The sequence below is a fragment of the Hyla sarda genome, chromosome 1 (genome assembly GCF_029499605.1).
Source record: "Hyla sarda isolate aHylSar1 chromosome 1, aHylSar1.hap1, whole genome shotgun sequence".
In the NCBI taxonomy this organism is placed as follows: domain Eukaryota; kingdom Metazoa; phylum Chordata; class Amphibia; order Anura; family Hylidae; genus Hyla; species Hyla sarda.
Genome location: NC_079189.1, coordinates 256,962,681 through 256,985,902, shown reverse-complemented (window position 1 = coordinate 256,985,902; position 23,222 = coordinate 256,962,681). Strand labels below are relative to the sequence as shown.

General features: G+C 50.3%; 17 pseudogenes; all 17 read right to left on the bottom strand.

Annotated features, from left to right (window-relative positions):
• Positions 1-3,631: 3,631 nt before the first annotated feature.
• On the bottom strand, positions 3,632-3,751 carry LOC130349415 (5S ribosomal RNA; annotated as a pseudogene).
• Positions 3,752-4,028: 277 nt separating this feature from the next.
• On the bottom strand, positions 4,029-4,148 carry LOC130325254 (5S ribosomal RNA; annotated as a pseudogene).
• An 82-nt stretch (positions 4,149-4,230) lies between these two features.
• LOC130349404 (5S ribosomal RNA) lies at positions 4,231-4,350 on the bottom strand (annotated as a pseudogene).
• Positions 4,351-8,010: 3,660 nt separating this feature from the next.
• On the bottom strand, positions 8,011-8,130 carry LOC130349393 (5S ribosomal RNA; annotated as a pseudogene).
• A 277-nt stretch (positions 8,131-8,407) lies between these two features.
• LOC130325243 (5S ribosomal RNA) lies at positions 8,408-8,527 on the bottom strand (annotated as a pseudogene).
• A 1,495-nt stretch (positions 8,528-10,022) lies between these two features.
• Positions 10,023-10,142, bottom strand: LOC130352945 (5S ribosomal RNA; annotated as a pseudogene).
• A 479-nt stretch (positions 10,143-10,621) lies between these two features.
• LOC130352595 (5S ribosomal RNA) lies at positions 10,622-10,741 on the bottom strand (annotated as a pseudogene).
• A 1,073-nt stretch (positions 10,742-11,814) lies between these two features.
• Positions 11,815-11,934, bottom strand: LOC130319512 (5S ribosomal RNA; annotated as a pseudogene).
• A 3,648-nt stretch (positions 11,935-15,582) lies between these two features.
• Positions 15,583-15,702, bottom strand: LOC130352108 (5S ribosomal RNA; annotated as a pseudogene).
• Positions 15,703-17,392: 1,690 nt separating this feature from the next.
• LOC130352975 (5S ribosomal RNA) lies at positions 17,393-17,512 on the bottom strand (annotated as a pseudogene).
• A 1,085-nt stretch (positions 17,513-18,597) lies between these two features.
• LOC130352814 (5S ribosomal RNA) lies at positions 18,598-18,717 on the bottom strand (annotated as a pseudogene).
• A 277-nt stretch (positions 18,718-18,994) lies between these two features.
• Positions 18,995-19,114, bottom strand: LOC130325221 (5S ribosomal RNA; annotated as a pseudogene).
• An 82-nt stretch (positions 19,115-19,196) lies between these two features.
• Positions 19,197-19,316, bottom strand: LOC130352338 (5S ribosomal RNA; annotated as a pseudogene).
• Positions 19,317-19,796: 480 nt separating this feature from the next.
• On the bottom strand, positions 19,797-19,916 carry LOC130352813 (5S ribosomal RNA; annotated as a pseudogene).
• A 277-nt stretch (positions 19,917-20,193) lies between these two features.
• LOC130325214 (5S ribosomal RNA) lies at positions 20,194-20,313 on the bottom strand (annotated as a pseudogene).
• Positions 20,314-20,395: 82 nt separating this feature from the next.
• Positions 20,396-20,515, bottom strand: LOC130352337 (5S ribosomal RNA; annotated as a pseudogene).
• Positions 20,516-21,606: 1,091 nt separating this feature from the next.
• Positions 21,607-21,726, bottom strand: LOC130349371 (5S ribosomal RNA; annotated as a pseudogene).
• Positions 21,727-23,222: the final 1,496 nt, after the last annotated feature.

The following is a 23,222-nucleotide window of genomic DNA, read 5'->3' as shown; positions in this document are numbered from 1 at the left end:
TACTGTGGATTTAAGCATCAATAAACAATTTTCGGAATCGGAGCAGAAACAGAGCAAAATGGCAACTGCACCCGGGATTCCCAGCCAGTCTCCCATGCTGGTACTTACCAGGCCCGAAGCTGGGTAGCAATCTGCGATCTGACGAGAACAGGCGCATTCAGCTTAGGATGGCCATAGACATCTTCACACCCTGTATACTGTGGATTTAAGCATCAATAAATCCTTTTCAGAATCGGAGCGTAAGGCGGCAACAGAGCAAAATGTCAACGACACCTGGGATTCCCAGCCAGTCTCCCATGCTGGTACTTACCAGGCCCGAAGCTGGGTAGCAATCTGCGATCTGACGAGAACAGGCGCATTCAGCTTAGGATGGCCATAGACATCTTCACACCCTGTATACTGTGGATTTAAGCATCAATAAATCCTTTTCAGAATCGGAGCGTAAGGCGGCAACAGAGCAAAATGTCAATGGCACCTTGGATTGCCAGCCAGTCTCCCACGCCGGTATATGCCGGGCAGCAGTCTGCGATCTGAGGAGAGCAGACACGTTCATCTTAGGATGGCCGTTGACAGCTTCACACCCTTTATATTGTGGATTTAAGCATCAATAAATAATATTCCGAATCGAAGCGGAAGGCGGCAACAGATTAAAATGTCAACTGCACCCGGGATTCCCAGCCAGTCTCCCATGCTGGTACTTACCAGGCCCTAAGCTGGGTAGCAGTCTGTGATCTGACGAGAGCAGGCGCGTTCAGCTTAGGATGGCCGTTGACAGCTTCACACTTTGTATACTGTGCATTTAAGCATCAATAAATCCTTTTCGGAATCGGAACGGAACGGAAGGCGGCAACAGAGCAAAATGTCAATGACACCTGTGATTCCCAGCCGGTCTCCCATGCTGGTACTTACCGGGCCCTAAGCTGGGTAGCAGTCTGCGATCTGACGAGAGCAGGCACGTTCAGCTTAGGATGGCCGTCGACAGCTTCTTGATTTTTATATTGTGCATTTAAGCATCAATATATCCTTTTCGGAATCGGAGAGGAAGGCGGCAACAGAGCAAAATGTCAATAGCACCTTGGATTGCCAGCCAGTCTCCCATGCCCGTACTTGCCGGGCAGCAGTCTGCGATCTGACAAGAACAGGCACATTCAGCTTAGGATAGCCGTAGACGGCTTCACAACCTGTATACTGTGGATTTAAGCATCAATAAATCCTTTTCGTAATCGGAGCGGAAGGCGGCTACAGAGCAGAATGTCAACAACACCTGGGATTCCCAGCCAGTCTCCCATGCTGGTTCTTACCGGGCCCTAAGCTGGGTAGCAGTCTGCGTTCTGACGAGAGCAGGCGCGTTCAGCTTAGGATGGCCGTTGACAGCTTCACGCCCTTTATACTGTGCATTTAAGCATCAATAAATCCTTTTCCAAATCGGAGCGGAAGGCGGCAACAGATTAAAATGTCAACTGCACCCGGGATTCCCAGCCAGTCTCCCATGCTGGTACTTACCAGGCCCTAAGCTGGGTAGCAGTCTGCGATCTGACAAGAGCAGGTGCGTTCAGCTTAGGATGGCCGTTGACAGCTTCACACTTTGTATACTGTGGATTTAAGCATCAATAAATATTTTTATTAATCGGAGAGGAAGGCGGCAACAGAGCAAAATGTCAATGGCACCTTGGATTGCCAGCCAGTCTCCCACGCCGGTATATGCCGGGCAGCAGTCTGCGATCTGAGGAGAGCAGACACGTTCAGCTTAGGATGGCCGTTGACAGCTTCACACCCTGTATATTGTGGATTTAAGCATCAATAAATTCTTTTCCGAATCAGAGCGGAAGGCGGCAACAGATTAAAATGTCAACTGCACCCGGGATTCCAGCCAGTCTACCATGCTGGTACTTACCAGGCCCTAAGCTGGGTATCAGTCTGCGATCTGACGAGGGCAGGCGCATTCAGCTTAGGATGGCCGTTGACAGCTTCACACCCTGTATACTGTGCATTTAAGCATCAATAAATCCTTTTCGGAATCGGAACGGAAGGCGGCAACAGAGCAAAATGTCAACTGCACCCGGGATTCCCAGCCAGTCTCCCATGCCGGTACTTACTGGGCCCTAAGCTGGGTAGCAGTCCGCGATCTGACGAGAGCAGGCGCGTTCAGCTTAGGATGGCCATTGACAGCTTCATGCTTTTTATACTGTGCATTTAAGCATCAATAAATCCTTTTCGGAATCAGAACGGAAGGCGGCAACAGAGCATAATGTCAACTGCACCCGGGATTCCCAGCCAGTCTCCCATGCCGGTACGTACTGGGCCCTAAGCTGGGTAGCAGTCTGCGATCTGACGAGAGCAGGCGCGTTCAGCTTAGGATGGCCGTTGACATCTTCACGCCTTGTATATTGTGAATTTAAGCATCAATAAATATTTTTATTAATCGGAGAGGAAGGCGGCAACAGAGCAAAATGTCAATGGCACCTTGGATTGCCAGCCAGTCTCCCATGCCGGTAACTGCCAGGCAGTAGTCTGCGATCTGAGGAGAGCAGGCACGTTCAGGCTTAGGATGGCCGTTGACAGCTTCACACCCTGTGTATTGTGGATTTAAGCATCAATAAATCCTTTTCGGAATCGGAACGGAAGGCGGCAACAGAGCAAAATGTCAACGGCAGCCGGGATTCCCAGCCAGTGTCCCATGCCGGTACTTACCGGGCCCTAAGATCTGTACCAGTGTGCGATCTGACGAGAGCAGGCGCGTTAAGCTTAGGATGGCCGTCGACAGCTTCACACCTTGTATACTGTGGATTTAAGCATCAATAAATTATTTTCGGAATCGGAGCGGAAGGCAGCAATAGAGCAAAATGTCAACAGCAACCAGGATTCCCAGCCAGTCTCCCATGCCAGTACTTACCGGGCCCTAAGCTAGGTAGCAGTCTGCGATCTGACGAAAGCAGGCGCGATCAGCTTAGGAAGGCCATTGACAGCTTCATGATTTTTATACTGTGCATTTAAGCATCAATACATCCTTTTCGGAATCGGAACGGAAGACGGCAACAGAGCAAAATGTCAACTGCACCCGGGATTCCCAGCCAGTCTCCCATGCCGGTACTTACTGGGCCCTAAGCTGGGTAGCAGTCTGCGATCTGACGAGAGCAGGCGCGTTCAGCCTAGGATGGCCATTGACAGCTTCATGCTTTTTATACTGTGCATTTAAGCATCAATAAATCCTTTTCGGAATCGGAACGGAAGGCGGCAACAGAGCATAATGTCAACTGCACCCGGGATTCCCAGCCAGTCTCCCATGCCGGTACTTACTGGGCCCTAAGCTGGGTAGCAGTCTGCGATCTGACGAGAGCAGGCGGGTTCAGCTTAGGATGGCTGTTGACATCTTCAAGCCTTGTATATTGTGAATTTAAGCATCAATAAATATTTTTATTAATCGGAGAGGAAGGCGGCAACAGAGCAAAATGTCAATGGCACCTTGAATTGCCAGCCAGTCTCCCATGCCGGGCAGTAGTCTGCGGTCTGAGGAGAGCAGGCACGTTCAGGCTTAGGATGGCCGTTGACAGCTTCACACCCTGTATACTGTGCATTTAAGCATCAATAAATCCTTTTCAGAATCGGAACGGAAGGCGGCAACAGATTAAAATGTCAACTGCACCCGGGATTCCCAGCCAGTCTCCCATGCTGGTACTTACCAGGCCCTAAGCTGGGTAGCAGTCTGCGATCTGACGAGAGCAGGCGCGTTCAGCTTAGGATGGCCGTTGACAGCTTCACACTTTGTATACTGTGGATTTAAGCATCAATAAATAATTTTCGGAATCGGAGCAGAAACAGAGCAAAATGGCAACTGCACCCGGGATTCCCAGCCAGTCTCCCATGCTGGTACTTACCAGGCCCGACGCTGGGTAGCAGTCTGCAATCTGACGAGAACAGGCGCATTCAGCTTAGGATGGCCATAGACATCTTCACACCCTGTATACTGTGGATTTAAGCATCAATAAATCCTTTTCGGAATCGGAGCGTAAGGTGGCAACAGAGCAAAATGTCAACGACACCTGGGATTCCCAGCCAGTCTCCCATGCTGGTACTTACCAGGCCCTAAGCTGGGTATCAGTCTGCGATCTGACGAGAGCAGGCGCGTTCAGCTTAGGATGGCCGTTGACAGCTTCACCCCCTTTATATTGTGGATTTAAGCATCAATAAATAATTTTCCGAATCAAAGCGGAAGGCGGCAACAGATTAAAATGTCAACTGCACCCGGGATTCCCAGCCAGTCTCCCATGCTGGTACTTACCAGGCCCTAAGCTGGGTAGCAGTCTGCGATCTGACGAGAGCAGGCGCGTTCAGCTTAGGATGGCCGTTGACAGCTTCTTGAATTTTATATTGTGCATTTAAGCATCAATATATCCTTTTCGGAATCGGAACGGAAGGCGGCAACAGAGCAAAATGTCAACTGCACCTGGGATTCCCAGCCAGTCTCCCATGCTGGTACTTACCGGGCCCTAAGCTGGGCAGCAGTCTGCGATCTGACGAGAGCAGGCGCGTTCAGCGTAGGATGGCCGTTGACAGCTTCTCGCCCTTTATACTGTGCATTTAGGCATCAATAAATTCTTTTTGGAATCGGAACGGAACGGAAGGCGGCAACAGAGCAAAATGTCAACGGCAGCCGGGATTCCCAGCCAGTGTCCCATGCCGGTACTTACCGGGCCCTAAGATCTGTACCAGTCTGCGATCTGACGAGAGCAGGCGCGTTGAGCTTAGGATGGCCGTCGACAGCTTCACACCTTGTATACTGTGGATTTAAGCATCAATAAATATTTTTTTTAATCGGAGAGTAAGGCGGCAACAGATCAAAATGTCAATAGCACCTTGGATTGCCAGCCAGTCTCCCATGCCCGTACTTGCCGGGCAGCAGTCTGCGATCTAACAAGAACAGGCGCATTCAGCGTAGGATAGCCGTAGACGGCTTCACACCCTGTATATTGTGGATTTAAGCATCAATAAATCCTTTTTGGATTCGGAGCAAAATGTCTACAGAGCTACAGAGCAAAATGTCAACAACACCTGAGATTCCCAGCCAGTCTCCCATGCTGGTACTTACCAGGCCCTAAGCTGGGTAGCAGTCTGCGATCTGACGAGAGCAGGCGCGTTCAGCTTAGGATGGCCATTAACAGCTTCATGCCCTTTATACTGTGCATTTAAGCATCAATAAATCCTTTTCCGAATCGGAGCGGAAGGCGGCAACAGATTAAAATGTATACTGCACCCGGGATTCCCAGCCAGTCTCCCATGCTGGTACTTACCAGGCCCTAAGCTGGGTAACAGTCTGCGATCTGACGAGAGCAGGCGAGTTCAGCTTAGGATGGCCGTTGACAGCTTCTTGATTTTTATATTGTGCATTTAAGCATCAATATATCCTTTTCGGAATCGGAGAGGAAGGCGGCAACAGAGCAAAATGTCAATAGCACCTTGGATTGCCAGCCAGTCTCCCATGCCCGTACTTGCCGGGCAGCAGTCTGCGATCTGACAAGAACAGGCACATTCAGCTTAGGATAGCCGTAGACGGCTTCACAACCTGTATACTGTGGATTTAAGCATCAATAAATCCTTTTCGTAATCGGAGCGGAAGGCGGCTACAGAGCAGAATGTCAACAACACCTGGGATTCCCAGCCAGTCTCCCATGCTGGTTCTTACCGGGCCCTAAGCTGGGTAGCAGTCTGCGTTCTGACGAGAGCAGGCGCGTTCAGCTTAGGATGGCCGTTGACAGCTTCACGCCCTTTATACTGTGCATTTAAGCATCAATAAATCCTTTTCCAAATCGGAGCGGAAGGCGGCAACAGATTAAAATGTCAACTGCACCCGGGATTCCCAGCCAGTCTCCCATGCTGGTACTTACCAGGCCCTAAGCTGGGTAGCAGTCTGCGATCTGACAAGAGCAGGTGCGTTCAGCTTAGGATGGCCGTTGACAGCTTCACACTTTGTATACTGTGGATTTAAGCATCAATAAATATTTTTATTAATCGGAGAGGAAGGCGGCAACAGAGCAAAATGTCAATGGCACCTTGGATTGCCAGCCAGTCTCCCACGCCGGTATATGCCGGGCAGCAGTCTGCGATCTGAGGAGAGCAGACACGTTCAGCTTAGGATGGCCGTTGACAGCTTCACACCCTGTATATTGTGGATTTAAGCATCAATAAATCCTTTTCCGAATCAGAGCGGAAGGCGGCAACAGATTAAAATGTCAACTGCACCCGGGATTCCAGCCAGTCTACCATGCTGGTACTTACCAGGCCCTAAGCTGGGTATCAGTCTGCGATCTGACGAGGGCAGGCGCATTCAGCTTAGGATGGCCGTTGACAGCTTCACACCCTGTATACTGTGCATTTAAGCATCAATAAATCCTTTTCGGAATCGGAACGGAAGGCGGCAACAGAGCAAAATGTCAACTGCACCCGGGATTCCCAGCCAGTCTCCCATGCCGGTACTTACTGGGCCCTAAGCTGGGTAGCAGTCCGCGATCTGACGAGAGCAGGCGCGTTCAGCTTAGGATGGCCATTGACAGCTTCATGCTTTTTATACTGTGCATTTAAGCATCAATAAATCCTTTTCGGAATCAGAACGGAAGGCGGCAACAGAGCATAATGTCAACTGCACCCGGGATTCCCAGCCAGTCTCCCATGCCGGTACGTACTGGGCCCTAAGCTGGGTAGCAGTCTGCGATCTGACGAGAGCAGGCGCGTTCAGCTTAGGATGGCCGTTGACATCTTCACGCCTTGTATATTGTGAATTTAAGCATCAATAAATATTTTTATTAATCGGAGAGGAAGGCGGCAACAGAGCAAAATGTCAATGGCACCTTGGATTGCCAGCCAGTCTCCCATGCCGGTAACTGCCAGGCAGTAGTCTGCGATCTGAGGAGAGCAGGCACGTTCAGGCTTAGGATGGCCGTTGACAGCTTCACACCCTGTGTATTGTGGATTTAAGCATCAATAAATCCTTTTCGGAATCGGAACGGAAGGCGGCAACAGAGCAAAATGTCAACGGCAGCCGGGATTCCCAGCCAGTGTCCCATGCCGGTACTTACCGGGCCCTAAGATCTGTACCAGTGTGCGATCTGACGAGAGCAGGCGCGTTAAGCTTAGGATGGCCGTCGACAGCTTCACACCTTGTATACTGTGGATTTAAGCATCAATAAATTATTTTCGGAATCGGAGCGGAAGGCAGCAATAGAGCAAAATGTCAACAGCAACCAGGATTCCCAGCCAGTCTCCCATGCCAGTACTTACCGGGCCCTAAGCTAGGTAGCAGTCTGCGATCTGACGAAAGCAGGCGCGATCAGCTTAGGAAGGCCATTGACAGCTTCATGATTTTTATACTGTGCATTTAAGCATCAATACATCCTTTTCGGAATCGGAACGGAAGACGGCAACAGAGCAAAATGTCAACTGCACCCGGGATTCCCAGCCAGTCTCCCATGCCGGTACTTACTGGGCCCTAAGCTGGGTAGCAGTCTGCGATCTGACGAGAGCAGGCGCGTTCAGCCTAGGATGGCCATTGACAGCTTCATGCTTTTTATACTGTGCATTTAAGCATCAATAAATCCTTTTCGGAATCGGAACGGAAGGCGGCAACAGAGCATAATGTCAACTGCACCCGGGATTCCCAGCCAGTCTCCCATGCCGGTACTTACTGGGCCCTAAGCTGGGTAGCAGTCTGCGATCTGACGAGAGCAGGCGGGTTCAGCTTAGGATGGCTGTTGACATCTTCAAGCCTTGTATATTGTGAATTTAAGCATCAATAAATATTTTTATTAATCGGAGAGGAAGGCGGCAACAGAGCAAAATGTCAATGGCACCTTGAATTGCCAGCCAGTCTCCCATGCCGGGCAGTAGTCTGCGGTCTGAGGAGAGCAGGCACGTTCAGGCTTAGGATGGCCGTTGACAGCTTCACACCCTGTATACTGTGCATTTAAGCATCAATAAATCCTTTTCAGAATCGGAACGGAAGGCGGCAACAGATTAAAATGTCAACTGCACCCGGGATTCCCAGCCAGTCTCCCATGCTGGTACTTACCAGGCCCTAAGCTGGGTAGCAGTCTGCGATCTGACGAGAGCAGGCGCGTTCAGCTTAGGATGGCCGTTGACAGCTTCACACTTTGTATACTGTGGATTTAAGCATCAATAAATAATTTTCGGAATCGGAGCAGAAACAGAGCAAAATGGCAACTGCACCCGGGATTCCCAGCCAGTCTCCCATGCTGGTACTTACCAGGCCCGACGCTGGGTAGCAGTCTGCGATCTGACGAGAACAGGCGCATTCAGCTTAGGATGGCCATAGACATCTTCACACCCTGTATACTGTGGATTTAAGCATCAATAAATCCTTTTCGGAATCGGAGCGTAAGGTGGCAACAGAGCAAAATGTCAACGACACCTGGGATTCCCAGCCAGTCTCCCATGCTGGTACTTACCAGGCCCTAAGCTGGGTATCAGTCTGCGATCTGACGAGAGCAGGCGCGTTCAGCTTAGGATGGCCGTTGACAGCTTCACCCCCTTTATATTGTGGATTTAAGCATCAATAAATAATTTTCCGAATCGAAGCGGAAGGCGGCAACAGATTAAAATGTAAACTGCACCCGGGATTCCCAGCCAGTCTCCCATGCTGGTACTTACCAGGCCCTAAGCTGGGTAGCAGTCTGCGATCTGACGAGAGCAGGCGCGTTCAGCTTAGGATGGCCGTTGACAGCTTCTTGAATTTTATATTGTGCATTTAAGCATCAATATATCCTTTTCGGAATCGGAACGGAAGGCGGCAACAGAGCAAAATGTCAACTGCACCTGGGATTCCCAGCCAGTCTCCCATGCTGGTACTTACCGGGCCCTAAGCTGGGCAGCAGTCTGCGATCTGACGAGAGCAGGCGCGTTCAGCGTAGGATGGCCGTTGACAGCTTCTCGCCCTTTATACTGTGCATTTAGGCATCAATAAATTCTTTTTGGAATCGGAACGGAACGGAAGGCGGCAACAGAGCAAAATGTCAACGGCAGCCGGGATTCCCAGCCAGTGTCCCATGCCGGTACTTACCGGGCCCTAAGATCTGTACCAGTCTGCGATCTGACGAGAGCAGGCGCGTTGAGCTTAGGATGGCCGTCGACAGCTTCACACCTTGTATACTGTGGATTTAAGCATCAATAAATATTTTTTTTAATCGGAGAGTAAGGCGGCAACAGATCAAAATGTCAATAGCACCTTGGATTGCCAGCCAGTCTCCCATGCCCGTACTTGCCGGGCAGCAGTCTGCGATCTAACAAGAACAGGCGCATTCAGCGTAGGATAGCCGTAGACGGCTTCACACCCTGTATATTGTGGATTTAAGCATCAATAAATCCTTTTTGGATTCGGAGCAAAATGTCTACAGAGCTACAGAGCAAAATGTCAACAACACCTGAGATTCCCAGCCAGTCTCCCATGCTGGTACTTACCAGGCCCTAAGCTGGGTAGCAGTCTGCGATCTGACGAGAGCAGGCGCGTTCAGCTTAGGATGGCCATTAACAGCTTCATGCCCTTTATACTGTGCATTTAAGCATCAATAAATCCTTTTCCGAATCGGAGCGGAAGGCGGCAACAGATTAAAATGTATACTGCACCCGGGATTCCCAGCCAGTCTCCCATGCTGGTACTTACCAGGCCCTAAGCTGGGTAACAGTCTGCGATCTGACGAGAGCAGGCGAGTTCAGCTTAGGATGGCCGTTGACAGCTTCACACTTTGTATACTGTGCATTTAAGCATCAATAAATCCTTTTCGGAATCGGAACGGAAGGCGGCAACAGAGCAAAATGTCAGCGGCAGCCGGGATTCCCAGCCAGTGTCCCATGCCGGTACTTACCGGGCCCTAAGATCTGTACCAGTCTGCGATCTGACGAGAGCAGGCGCGTTAAGTTTAGGATGGCCGTCGACAGCTTCACAGCTTGTATACTGTGGATTTAAGCATCAATAAATTCTTTACGGAATCGGAGCGGAAGGCGGCAACAGATTAAAATGTCAACTGTACCCGGGATTCCCAGCCAGTCTCCCATGCTGGTACTTACCAGGCCCTAAGCTGGGTAGCAGTCTGCGATCTGACGAGAGCAGGTGCGTTCAGCTTAGGATGGCCGTTGACAGCTTCACACTTTGTATACTGTGGATTTAAGCATCAATAAATAATTTTCGGAATCGGAGCAGAAACAGAGCAAAATGTCAACTGCACCCGGGATTCCCAGCCAGTCTCCCATGCTGGTACTTATCAGGCCCGAAGCAGGGTAGCAGTCTGCGATCTGACGAGAACAGGCACATTCAGCTTAGGATGGCCGTAGACAACTTCACACCCTGTATACTGTGGATTTAAGCATCAATAAATCCTTTTCGGAATCGGAGCGTAAGGCGGCAACAGAGCAAAATGTCAATGACACCTGGGATTCCCAGCCAGTCTCCCATGCTGGTACTTACCGGGCCCTAAGCTGGGTATCAGTCTGCGATCTGACGAGAGCAGGCGCGTTCAGCTTAGGATGGCGGTTGACAGCTTCTCGCCCTTTATACTGTGCATTTAAGCATCAATAAATCCTTTTCCGAATCGGAGCGTAAGGCGGCAACAGATTAAAATGTCAACTGCACCCGGGATTCCCAGCCAGTCTCCCATGCTGGTACTTACCGGGCCCTAAGCTGGGTAGCAGTCTGCGATCTGACGAGAGCAGGCGCGTTCAGCTTAGGATGGCCGTTGACAGCTTCACGCCTTGTATATTGTGGATTTAAGCATCAATAAATATTTTTATTAATCGGAGAGGAAGGCGGCAACAGAGCAAAATGTCAAAGGCACCTTGGATTGCCAGCCAATTTCCCTTGCCGGTAACTGCTGGGCAGCAGTCTGCGATCTGAGGAGAGCAGGCACGTTCAGGCTTAGAATGGCCGTTGACAGCTTCACACCCTGTATATTGTGGATTTAAGCATCAATAAATCCTTTTCCGAATCGGAACGGAAGGCGGCAACAGAGCAAAATGTCAACGGCAGCCGGGATTCCCAGCCAGTGTCCCATGCCGGTACTTACCGGGCCCTAAGATCTGTACCAGTCTGCGATCTGACGAGAGCAGGCACGTTAAGCTTAGGATGGCCGTCGACAGCTTCACACCTTGTATACTGTGGATTTAAGCATCAATAAATTCTTTTCGGAATCGGAGCAAGGCAGCAATAGAGCTAAATGTCAACCGGGATTACCAGCCAGTCTCCCATGCCAGTACTTACCGGGCCCTAAGCTGGGTAGCAGTCTGCGATCTGACGAGAGCAGGCGCGTTCAGCTTAGGATGGCCATTGACAGCTTCATGCTTTTTATACTGTGCATTTAAGCATCAATAAATCCTTTTCGGAATCGGAGCGGAAGGCGACAACAGAGCAAAATGTCAACTGCACTCGGGATTCCCAGCCAGTCTCCCATGCCGGTACTTACCGGGCCCTAAGCTGGGTAGCAGTCTGCGACCTGACGAGGGCAGGCGCGTTCAGCTTAGGATGGCCGTTGACAGCTTCTTGCCCTTTATACTGTGCATTTAGGCATCAATAAATCCTTTTCGGAATCGGAACGGAAGGCGGCAACAGAGCAAAATGTCAATGGCAGCCGGGATTCCCAGCCAGTGTCCCATGCCGGTACTTACCGGGCCCTAAGATCTGTACCAGTCTGCGATCTAACGAGAGCAGGCGCGTTAAGCTTAGGATGGCCGTCGACAGCTTCACACCTTGTATACTGTGGATTTAAGCATCAATAAATTATTTTCTGAATCGGAGCGGAAGGCAGCAATAGAGCAAAATGTCAACGGCACCCGGGATTCCCAGCCAGTCTCCCATGCCAGTACTTACCGGGCCCTAAGCTGGGTAGCAGTCTGCGATCTGACGAGAGCAGGCGCGTTCAGCTTAGGATGGCCGTTGACATCTTCACGCCTTGTATACTGTTTATTTAAGCATCAATAAAAAAAATTTTTAATCGGAGAGGAAGGGGGCAACAGATCAAAATGTTAATAGCACCTTGGATTGCCAGCCAGTCTCCCATGCCCGTACTTGCCGGGCAGCAGTCTGCGATCTGACAAGAACAGGCGCATTCAGCTTAGGATGGCCATTGACAGCTTCGTTATTATTATACTGTGCATTTAAGCATCAATAAATCCTTTTCGGAATCGGAGCGTAAGGCGGCAACAGAGCAAAATGTCAACGACACCTGGGATTCCCAGCCAGTCCCCCATGCTGGTACTTATCGGGCCCTAAGCTGGGTAGCAGTCTGCGATCTGACGAGAGCAGGCACGTTCAGTTTAGGATGGCCGTTGACAGCTTTTCGCCCTTTATACTGTGCATTTAAGCATCAATAAATCCTTTTCGGAATCGGAAAAGGAAGGCGGCAACAGAGCAAAATGTCAACGGCAGCCAGGATTCCCAGCCAGTGTCCCATGCCGGTACTTACCGGGCCCTAAGATCTGTACCAGTCTGCGATCTGACAAGAGCAGGCGCGTTAAGCTTAGGATGGCCGTCGACAGCTTCACACCTTGTATACTGTGGATTTAAGCATCAATAAATTCTTTTCGGAATCGGAGCGGAAGGCAGCAATAGAGCAAAATGTCAACGGCACACGGGATTCCCAGCCAGTCTCCCATGCCAGTACTTACCGGGCCCTAAGCTGGGTAGCAGTCTGCGATCTGACAAGAGCAGACGCGTTCAGCTTAGGACGGCCATTGACAGCTTCATGCTTTTTATACTGTGCATTTAAGCATCAATAAATCCTTTTCGGAATCGGAGAGGAAGGCGGCAACAGAGCAAAATGTTAATAGCACCTTGGATTGCCAGCCAGTCTCCCATGCCCGTACTTGCCGGGCAGCAGTCTGCGATCTGACAAGAACAGGCACATTCAGCTTAGGATAGCCGTAGACGGCTTCACACCCTGTATACTGTGGATTTAAGCATCAATAAATCCTTTTCGGAATCGGAGCGGAAGGCGGCTACAGAGCAAAATGTCAACAACACCTGGGATTCCCAGCCAGTCTCCCATGCTGGGACTTACCGGGCCCTAAGCTGGGTAGCAGTCTGCGATCTGACGAGAGCAGGCGCGTTCAGCTTAGGATGGCCGACGACAGCTTCACACCTTGTATACTGTGGATTTAAGCATCAATAAATTCTTTTCGGAATCGGAGCGGAAGGCAGCAATAGAGCAAAATGGCAATGGCAACCGGGATTCCCAGCCAGTCTCCCATGCCAGTACTTACCGGGCCCTAAGCTGGGTAGCAGTCTGCGATCTGACGAGAGCAGGCGCGTTTAGCTTAGGATGGCCATTGACAGCTTGTTGCTTTTTATACTGTGCATTTAAGCATCAATAAATCCTTTTCGGAATCGGAACGGAAGGCGGCAACAGAGCAAAATGTCAACTGCACCCGGGATTCCCAGCCAGTCTCCCATGATGGTACTTAATGGGCCCTAAGCTGGGTAGCAGTCTGCGATCTGACGAGAGCAGACGTGTTCAACTTAGGATGGCCGTTGACATCTTCACGCCTTGTATATTGTGGATTTAAGCATCAATAAATATTTTTATTAATCGGAGAGGAAGGCGGCAACAGAGCAAAATGTCAATGGCACCTTGGATTGCCAGCCAGTCTCCCATGCAACTGCCGGGCAGCAGTCTGCGATCTGAGGAGAGCAGGCACGTTCAGGCTTAGGATGGCCGTTGACAGCTTCACACCCTGTATATTGTGGATTTAAGCATCAATAAATCATTTTCCGAATCGGAGCGGAAGGCGGCAACAGATTAAAATGTCAACTGCAACTGGGATTCCCAGCCAGTCTCCCATGCTGGTACTTACCAGGCCCTAAGCTGGGTAGCAGTCTGCGATCTAACAAGAGCAGGCGCGCTCAGCTTAGGATGGCCGTTGACAGCTTCACACTTTGTATACTGTGGATTTAAGCATCAATAAAAAAAATTCGGAATCGGAGCAAAATGTCAACTGCACCCAGGATTCCCAGTCAGTCTCCCATGCTGGTACTTACCAGGCACGAAGCTGGGTAGCAGTCTGCGATCTGACGAGAACAGGCGCATTCAGCTTAGGATGGCCGTAGACATCTTCACAACCTGTACACTGTGGATTTAAGCATCAATAAATCCTTTTCGGAATCGGAGCAAAATCTCTACAGAGCTACAGAGCAAAATGTCAACAACACCTGAGATTCCCAGCCAGTCTCCCATGCTGGTACTTACCGGGCCCTAAGCAGGGTAGCAGTCTGCGATCTGACGAGAGCAGGCGCGTTCAGCTTAGGATGGCGGTTGACAGCTTCACACTTTGTATACTGTGCATTTAAGCATCAATAAATCCTTTTCGGAATTGGAACGGAAGGCGGCAACAGAGCAAAATGTCAACGGCAGCCGGGATTCCCAGCCAGTGTCCCATGCCGGTACTTACCGGGCCCTAAGATCTGTACCAGTCTGCGATCTGACGAGAGCAGGCGTGTTCAGCTTAGGATGGCCATTGACAGCTTCATGCTTTTTATACTGTGGATTTAAGCATCAATAAATATTTTTTTTAATCGGAGAGGAAGGCGGCAACAGATCAAAATATCAATAGCACCTTGGATTGCCAGCCAGTCTCCCATGCCCGTACTTGCCGGGCAGCAGTCTGCGATCTGACAAGAACAGGCACATTCAGCTTAGGATATCCGTAGACGGCTTCACACCCTGTATACTGTGGATTTAAGCATCAATAAATCCTTTTCGGAATCGAAGCGGAAGGCGGCTACAGAGCAAAATGTCAACAACACCTGGGATTCCCAGCTTTCTCCCATGCTGGTACTTACCGGGCCCTAAGCTGGGTAGCAGTCTGTGATCTGACAAGAGCAGGCGCGTTCAGCTTAGGATGGCCGTTGACAGCTTCACACTTTGTATACTGTGGATTTAAGCATCAATAAATAATTTTCGGAATCGGAGCAGAAACAGAGCAAAATGTCAACTGCACCCGGGATTCCCAGCCAGTCTCCCATGCTGGTACTTACCAGGCCCGAAGCTGGGTAGCAGTCTGCGATCTGACGAGAACAGGCGCATTCAGCTTAGGATGGCCGTAGACATCTTCACACCCTGTATACTGTGGATTTAAGCATCAATAAATCCTTTTCGGAATCGGAGCGGAAGGCGGCAACAGAACAAAATGTCAACGACACCTGGGATTCCCAGCCAGTCTCCCATGCTGGTACTTACCGGGCCCTAAGCTGGGTAGCAGTCTGCAATCTGACGAGAGCAGGCGCGTTCAGCTTAGGATGGCGGTTGACAGCTTCTCGCCCTTTATACTGTGCATTTAAGCATCAATAAATTCTTTTCGGAATCGGAACGGAAGGCGGCAACAGAGCAAAATGTCAACGGCAGCCGGGATTCCCAGCCAGTGTCCCATGCCGGTACTTACCGGGCCCTAAGATCTGTACCAGTCTGCGATCTGACGAGAGCAGGCGCGTTAAGCTTAGGATGGCCGTCGACAGCTTCACACCTTGTATACTGTGGATTTAAGCATCAATAAATTATTTTCGGAATCGGAGCGGAAGGCAGCAATAGAGCAAAATGTCAACGGCACCCGGGATTCCCAGCCAGTCTCCCATGCCAATACTTACCGGGCCCTAAGCTGGGTAGCAGTCTGCGATCTGACGAGAGCAGGCGCGTTCAGCTTAGGATGGCCATTGACAGCTTCATGCTTTTTATACTGTGCATTTAAGCATCAATAAATCCTTTTCGGAATAGGAACGGAAGGCGGCAACAGAGCAAAATGTCAACTGCACCTGGGATTCCCAGCCAGTCTCCCATGCCGGTACTTACTGGGCCCTAAGCTGCGTAGCAGTCTGCGATCTGACGAGAGCAGCTTAGGATCTCACACGTTCAGCTTAGGATGGCCGTTGACATGTTCACGCCATGTATACTGTGGATTTAAGCATCAGTAAATATTTTTTTTAATCGGAGAGGAAGGCGGCAACAGAGCAAAATGTCAATAGCACCTTGGATTGCCAGCCAGTCTCCCATGCCCGTACTTGCCGGGCAGCAGTCTGCGATCTGACAAGAACAGGCGCATTCAGCTTAGGATAGCCGTAGACGGCTTCACACCCTGTATACTGTGGATTTAAGCATCAATAAATCCTTTTCGGAATCGGAGCAAAATGTCTACAGAGCTACAGAGCAAAATGTCAACAACACCTGAGATTCCCAGCCAGTCTCCCATGCTGGTACTTACCGGGCCCTAAGCTGGGTTACAGTCTGCAATCTGACGAGAGCAGGCGTGTTCAGCTTAGGATGGCCGTTGACAGCTTCACGCCCTATATACTGTGGATTTAAGCATCAATAAATCCTTTTCGGAATCGGAGCGTAAGGCGGCAACAGAGCAAAATGTCAACGACACCTGGGATTCCCAGCCAGTCTCCCATGCTGGTACTTACCGGGCCCTAAGCTTATTAGCAGTCTGCGATATGATGAGAGCAGGCGCGTTCAGCTTAGGATGGCCATTGACAGCTTCACACTTTGTATACTGTGGATTTAAGCATCAATAAATAATTTTCGGAATCGGAGCAGAAACAGAGTAAAATGTCAACTGCACCCGGGATTCCCAGCCAGTCTCCCATGCTGGTACTTACGAGGCCCGAAGCTGGGTAGCAGTCTGCGATCTGACGAGAACAGGCGCATTCAGCTTAGGATGGCCGTTTACAGTTTCACACTTTGTATACTGTGCATTTAAGCATCAATAAATCCTTTTTGGAATCAGAACGGAAGGCGGCAACAGAGCAAAATGTCAACGGCAGCCGGGATTCCCAGCCAGTGTCCCATGCCGGTACTTACCGGGCCCTAAGATCTGTACCAGTCTGCGATCTGACGAGAGCAGGCGCGTTAAGCTTAGGATGGCCGTCGACAGCTTCACACCTTGTATACTGTGGATTTAAGCATCAATAAATTCTTTTCGGAATCGGAGCGGAAGGCAGCAATAGAGCAAAATGTCAACGGCAACCGGGATTCCCAGCCAGTCTCCCATGCCAGTACTTACCGGGTCCTAAGCTGGGTAGCAGACTGCGATCTGACAAGAGCAGGCGCGTTCAGCTTAGGATGGCCGTTGACATCTTCACGCCTTGTATACTGTGGATTTAAGCATCAATAAATATTTTTTTTAATCGGAGAGGAAGGCGGCAACAGATCAAAATGTCAATAGCACCTTGGATTGCCAGCCAGTCTCCCATGCCCGTACTTGCCGGGCAGCAGTCTGCGATCTGACAAGAACAGGCGCATTCAGCTTAGGATAGCCGTAGACGGCTTCACACCCTGTATATTGTGGATTTAAGCATCAATAAATCCTTTTCGGAATCGGAGCAAAATGTCTACAGAGCTACAGAGCAAAATGTCAACAACACCTGAGATTCCCAGCCAGTCTCCCATGCTGGTACTTACCGGGCCCTAAGCTGGATAGCAGTCTGCGATCTGACGAGAGCAGGCGCGTTCAGCTTAGGATGGCCGTTAACAGCTTCACGCCCTTTATACTGTGCATTTAAGCATCAATAAATCCTTTTCGGAATCGGAACGGAAGGCGGCAACAGAGCAAAATGTCAACGGCAGCCGGGATTCCCAGCCAGTGTCCCATGCCGGTACTTACCGGGCCCTAAGATCTGTACCAGTCTGCGATCTGACGAGAGCAGGCGCGTTAAGCTTAGGATGGCCGTCGACAGCTTCACACCTTGTATACTGTGGATTTAAGCATCAATAAATTATTTTCGGAATCGAGCGGAAGGCAGCAATAGAGCAAAATGCCAACGGCAACCGGGATTCCCAGCCAGTCTCCCATGCCAGTACTTACCGGGCCCTAAGCTGGGTAGCAGTTTGCGATCTGACGAGAGCAGGCGCGCTCAGCTTAGGATGGCCATTGACAGCTTCATGCTTTTTATACTGTGCATTTAAGCATCAATAAATCCTTTTCGGAATCGGAACAGAAGGCGGCAACAGAGCAAAATGTCAACTGCACCCGGGATTCCCAGCCAGTCTCCAATACCGGTACTTACTGGGCCCTAAGCTGCGTAGCAGTCTGCGGTCTGACGAGAGCAGGCGCGTTCAGCTTAGGATGGCCGTTGACATCTTCACGCCCTGTATACTGTGGATTTAAGCATCAATAAATATTTTTTTTAATCGGAGAGGAAGGCGGCAACAGAGCAAAATGTCAATAGCACCTTGGATTGCCAGCCAGTCTCCCATGCCCGTACTTGCCGGGCAGCAGTCTGCGATCTGACAAGAACAGGCACATTCAGCTTAGGATAGCCGTAGACGGCTTCACACCCTGTATACTGTGGATTTAAGCATCAATAAATCCTTTTCGGAATCGGAGCAAAATGTCTACAGAGCTACAGAGCAAAATGTCAACAACACCTGAGATTCCCATCCAGTCTCCCATGCTGGTACTCACCGGGCCCTAAGCTGGGTAGCAGTCTGCGATCTGACGAGAGCAGGCGCGTTCAGCTTAGGATGGCCGTTGACAGCTTCACGCCCTTCATACTGTGCATTTAAGCATCAATAAATCCTTTTCCGAATCGGAGCGGAAGGCGGCAACAGATTAAAATGTCAACTGCACCTGGGATTCCCAGCCAGTCTCCCAGGCTGGTACTTACCAGGCCCTAAGCTGGGTAGCAGTCTGCGATCTGACGAGAGCAGGCGCGTTCAGCTTAGGATGGCCGTTGACAGCTTCACACTTTGTATACTGTGGATTTAAGCATCAATAAATAATTTTCGGAATCGGAGCAGAAACAGAGCAAAATGGCAACTGCACCCGGGATTCCCAGCCAGTCTCCCATGCTGGTACTTACCAGGCCCGACGCTGGGTAGCAGTCTGCGATCTGACGAGAACAGGCGCATTCAGCTTAGGATGGCCATAGACATCTTCACACCCTGTATACTGTGGATTTAAGCATCAATAAATCCTTTTCGGAATCGGAGCGTAAGGTGGCAACAGAGCAAAATGTCAACGACACCTGGGATTCCCAGCCAGTCTCCCATGCTGGTACTTACCAGGCCCTAAGCTGGGTATCAGTCTGCGATCTGACGAGAGCAGGCGCGTTCAGCTTAGGATGGCCGTTGACAGCTTCACCCCCTTTATATTGTGGATTTAAGCATCAATAAATAATTTTCCGAATCGAAGCGGAAGGCGGCAACAGATTAAAATGTCAACTGCACCCGGGATTCCCAGCCAGTCTCCCATGCTGGTACTTTCCAGGCCCTAAGCTGGGTAGCAGTCTGCGATCTGACGAGAGCAGGCGCGTTCAGCTTAGGATGGCCGTTGACATCTTCACGCCCTGTATACTGTGGATTTAAGCATCAATAAATATTTTTTTTAATCGGAGAGGAAGGCGGCAACAGAGCAAAATGTCAATAGCACCTTGGATTGCCAGCCAGTCTCCCATGCCCGTACTTGCCGGGCAGCAGTCTGCGATCTGACAAGAACAGGCACATTCAGCTTAGGATAGCCGTAGACGGCTTCACACCCTGTATACTGTGGATTTAAGCATCAATAAATCATTTTCGGAATCGGAGCAAAATGTCTACAGAGCTACAGAGCAAAATGTCAACAACACCTGAGATTCCCATCCAGTCTCCCATGCTGGTACTCACCGGGCCCTAAGCTGGGTAGCAGTCTGCGATCTGACGAGAGCAGGCGCGTTCAGCTTAGGATGGCCGTTGACAGCTTCACGCCCTTCATACTGTGCATTTAAGCATCAATAAATCCTTTTCCGAATCGGAGCGGAAGGCGGCAACAGATTAAAATGTCAACTGCACCTGGGATTCCCAGCCAGTCTCCCAGGCTGGTACTTACCAGGCCCTAAGCTGGGTAGCAGTCTGCGATCTGACGAGAGCAGGCGCGTTCAGCTTAGGATGGCCGTTGACAGCTTCACACTTTGTATACTGTGGATTTAAGCATCAATAAATAATTTTCGGAATCGGAGCAGAAACAGAGCAAAATGGCAACTGCACCCGGGATTCCCAGCCAGTCTCCCATGCTGGTACTTACCAGGCCCGACGCTGGGTAGCAGTCTGCGATCTGACGAGAACAGGCGCATTCAGCTTAGGATGGCCATAGACATCTTCACACCCTGTATACTGTGGATTTAAGCATCAATAAATCCTTTTCGGAATCGGAGCGTAAGGTGGCAACAGAGCAAAATGTCAACGACACCTGGGATTCCCAGCCAGTCTCCCATGCTGGTACTTACCAGGCCCTAAGCTGGGTATCAGTCTGCGATCTGACGAGAGCAGGCGCGTTCAGCTTAGGATGGCCGTTGACAGCTTCACCCCCTTTATATTGTGGATTTAAGCATCAATAAATAATTTTCCGAATCGAAGCGGAAGGCGGCAACAGATTAAAATGTCAACTGCACCCGGGATTCCCAGCCAGTCTCCCATGCTGGTACTTTCCAGGCCCTAAGCTGGGTAGCAGTCTGCGATCTGACGAGAGCAGGCGCGTTCAGCTTAGGATGGCCGTTGACAGCTTCTTGATTTTTATATTGTGCATTTAAGCATCAATATATCCTTTTCGGAATCGGAACGGAAGGCGGCAACAGAGCAAAATGTCAACTGCACCTGGGATTCCCAGCCAGTCTCCCATGCTGGTACTTACTGGGCCCTAAGCTGGGTAGCAGTCTGCGATCTGACGAGAGCAGGCGCGTTCAGCTTAGGATGGCCGTTGACAGCTTCTCGCCCTTTATACTGTGCATTTAGGCATCAATAAATCCTTTTCGGAATCGGAACGGAACGGAAGGCGGCAACAGAGCAAAATGTCAACGGCAGCCGGGATTCCCAGCCAGTGTCCCATGCCGGTACTTACCGGGCCCTAAGATCTGTACCAGTCTGCGATCTGACGAGAGCAGGCGCGTTGAGCTTAGGATGGCCGTCGACAGCTTCACACCTTGTATACTGTGGATTTAAGCATCAATAAATTCTTTTCGGAATCGGAGCGGAAGGCAGCAATAGAGCAAAATGTCAACTGCACCCGGGATTCCCAGCCAGTCTCCCATGCCAGTACTTACCGGGCCCTAAGCTGGGAAGCAGTCTGCAATCTGACAAGAGCAGGCGCGTTCAGCTTAGGATGGCCGTCGACAGCTTCACACCTTGTATACTGTGGATTTAAGCATCAATAAATATTTTTTTTAATCGGAGAGTAAGGCGGCAACAGATCAAAATGTCAATAGCACCTTGGATTGCCAGCCAGTCTCCCATGCCCGTACTTGCCGGGCAGCAGTCTGCGATCTGACAAGAACAGGTGCATTCAGCTTAGGATAGCCGTAGACGGCTTCACACCCTGTATATTGTGGATTTAAGCATCAATAAATCCTTTTTGGATTCGGAGCAAAATGTCTACAGAGCTACAGAGCAAAATGTCAACAACACCTGAGATTCCCAGCCAGTCTCCCATGCTGGTACTTACCGGGCCCTAAGCTGGGTAGCAGTCTGCGATCTGACGAGAGCAGGCGCGTTCAGCTTAGGATGGCCATTAACAGCTTCATGCCCTTTATACTGTGCATTTAAGCATCAATAAATCCTTTTCCGAATCGGAGCGGAAGGCGGCAACAGATTAAAATGTCAACTGCACCCGGGATTCCCAGCCAGTCTCCCATGCTGGTACTTACCAGGCCCTAAGCTGGGTAGCAGTCTGCGATCTGACGAGAGCAGGCGCGTTCAGCTTAGGATGGCCGTTGACAGCTTCACACTTTGTATACTGTGCATTTAAGCATCAATAAATCCTTTTCGGAATCGGAACGGAAGGCTGCAACAGAGCAAAATGTCAGCGGCAGCCGTGATTCCCAGCCAGTGTCCCATGCCGGTACTTACCGGGCCCTAAGATCTGTACCAGTCTGCGATCTAACGAGAGCAGGCGCGTTAAGTTTAGGATGGCTGTCGACAGCTTCACACCTTGTATACTGTGGATTTAAGCATGAATAAATTCTTTTCGGAATCGGAGCGGAAGGCGGCAACAGATTAAAATGTCAACTGCACCCGGGATTCCCAGCCAGTCTCCCATGCTGGTACTTACCAGGCCCTAAGCTGGGTAGCAGTCTGCAATCTGACGAGAGCAGGTGCGTTCAGCTTAGGATGGCCGTTGACAGCTTCACCCTTTGTATACTGTGGATTTAAGCATCAATAAATAATTTTCGGAATCGGAGCAGAAACAGAGCAAAATGTCAACTGCACCCGGGATTCCCAGCCAGTCTCCCATGCTGGTACTTATCAGGCCCGAAGCAGTGTAGCAGTCTGCGATCTGACGAGAACAGGCACATTCAGCTTAGGATGGCCGTAGACAACTTCACACCCTGTATACTGTGGATTTAAGCATCAATAAATCCTTTTCGGAATCGGAGCGTAAGGCGGCAACAGAGCAAAATGTCAACGACACCTGGGATTCCCAGCCAGTCTCCCATGCTGGTACTTACCGGGCCCTAAGCTGGATAGCAGTCTGCGATCTGACGAGAGCAGGCGCGTTCAGCTTAGGATGGCGGTTGACAGCTTCTCGCCCTTTATACTGTGCATTTAAGCATCAATAAAGCCTTTTCCGAATCGGAGCGTAAGGCGGCAACAGATTAAAATGTCAACTGCACCCGGGATTCCAAGCCAGTCTCCCATGCTGGTACTTACCAGGCCCTAAGCTGGGTAGCAGTCTGCGATCAGACGAGAGCAGGCGCGTTCAGCTTAGGATGGCCGTTGACAGCTTCACGCCTTGTATATTGTGGATTTAAGCATCAATAAATATTTTTATTAATCGGAGAGGAATGCGGCAACAGAGCAAAATGTCAATGGCACCTTGGATTGCCAGCCAATCTCCCTTGCCGGTAACTGCTGGGCAGCAGTCTGCGATCTGAGGAGAGCAGGCACGTTCAGGCTTAGGATGGCCGTTGACAGCTTCACACCCTGTATATTGTGGATTTAAGCATCAATAAATCCTTTTCCGAATCGGAACGGAAGGCGGCAACAGAGCAAAATAACAACGGCACCCGGGATTCCCAGCCAGTGTCCCATGCCGGTACTTACCGGGCCCTAAGCTGGGTAGCAGTCTGCGATCTGACGAGAGCAGGCGCGTTCAGCTTAGGATGGCCATTGACAGCTTCATGCTTTTTATACTGTGCATTTAAGCATCAATAAATCTTTTTCGGAATCGGAGCGGAAGGCGGCAACAGAGCAAAATGTCAACTGCACTCGGGA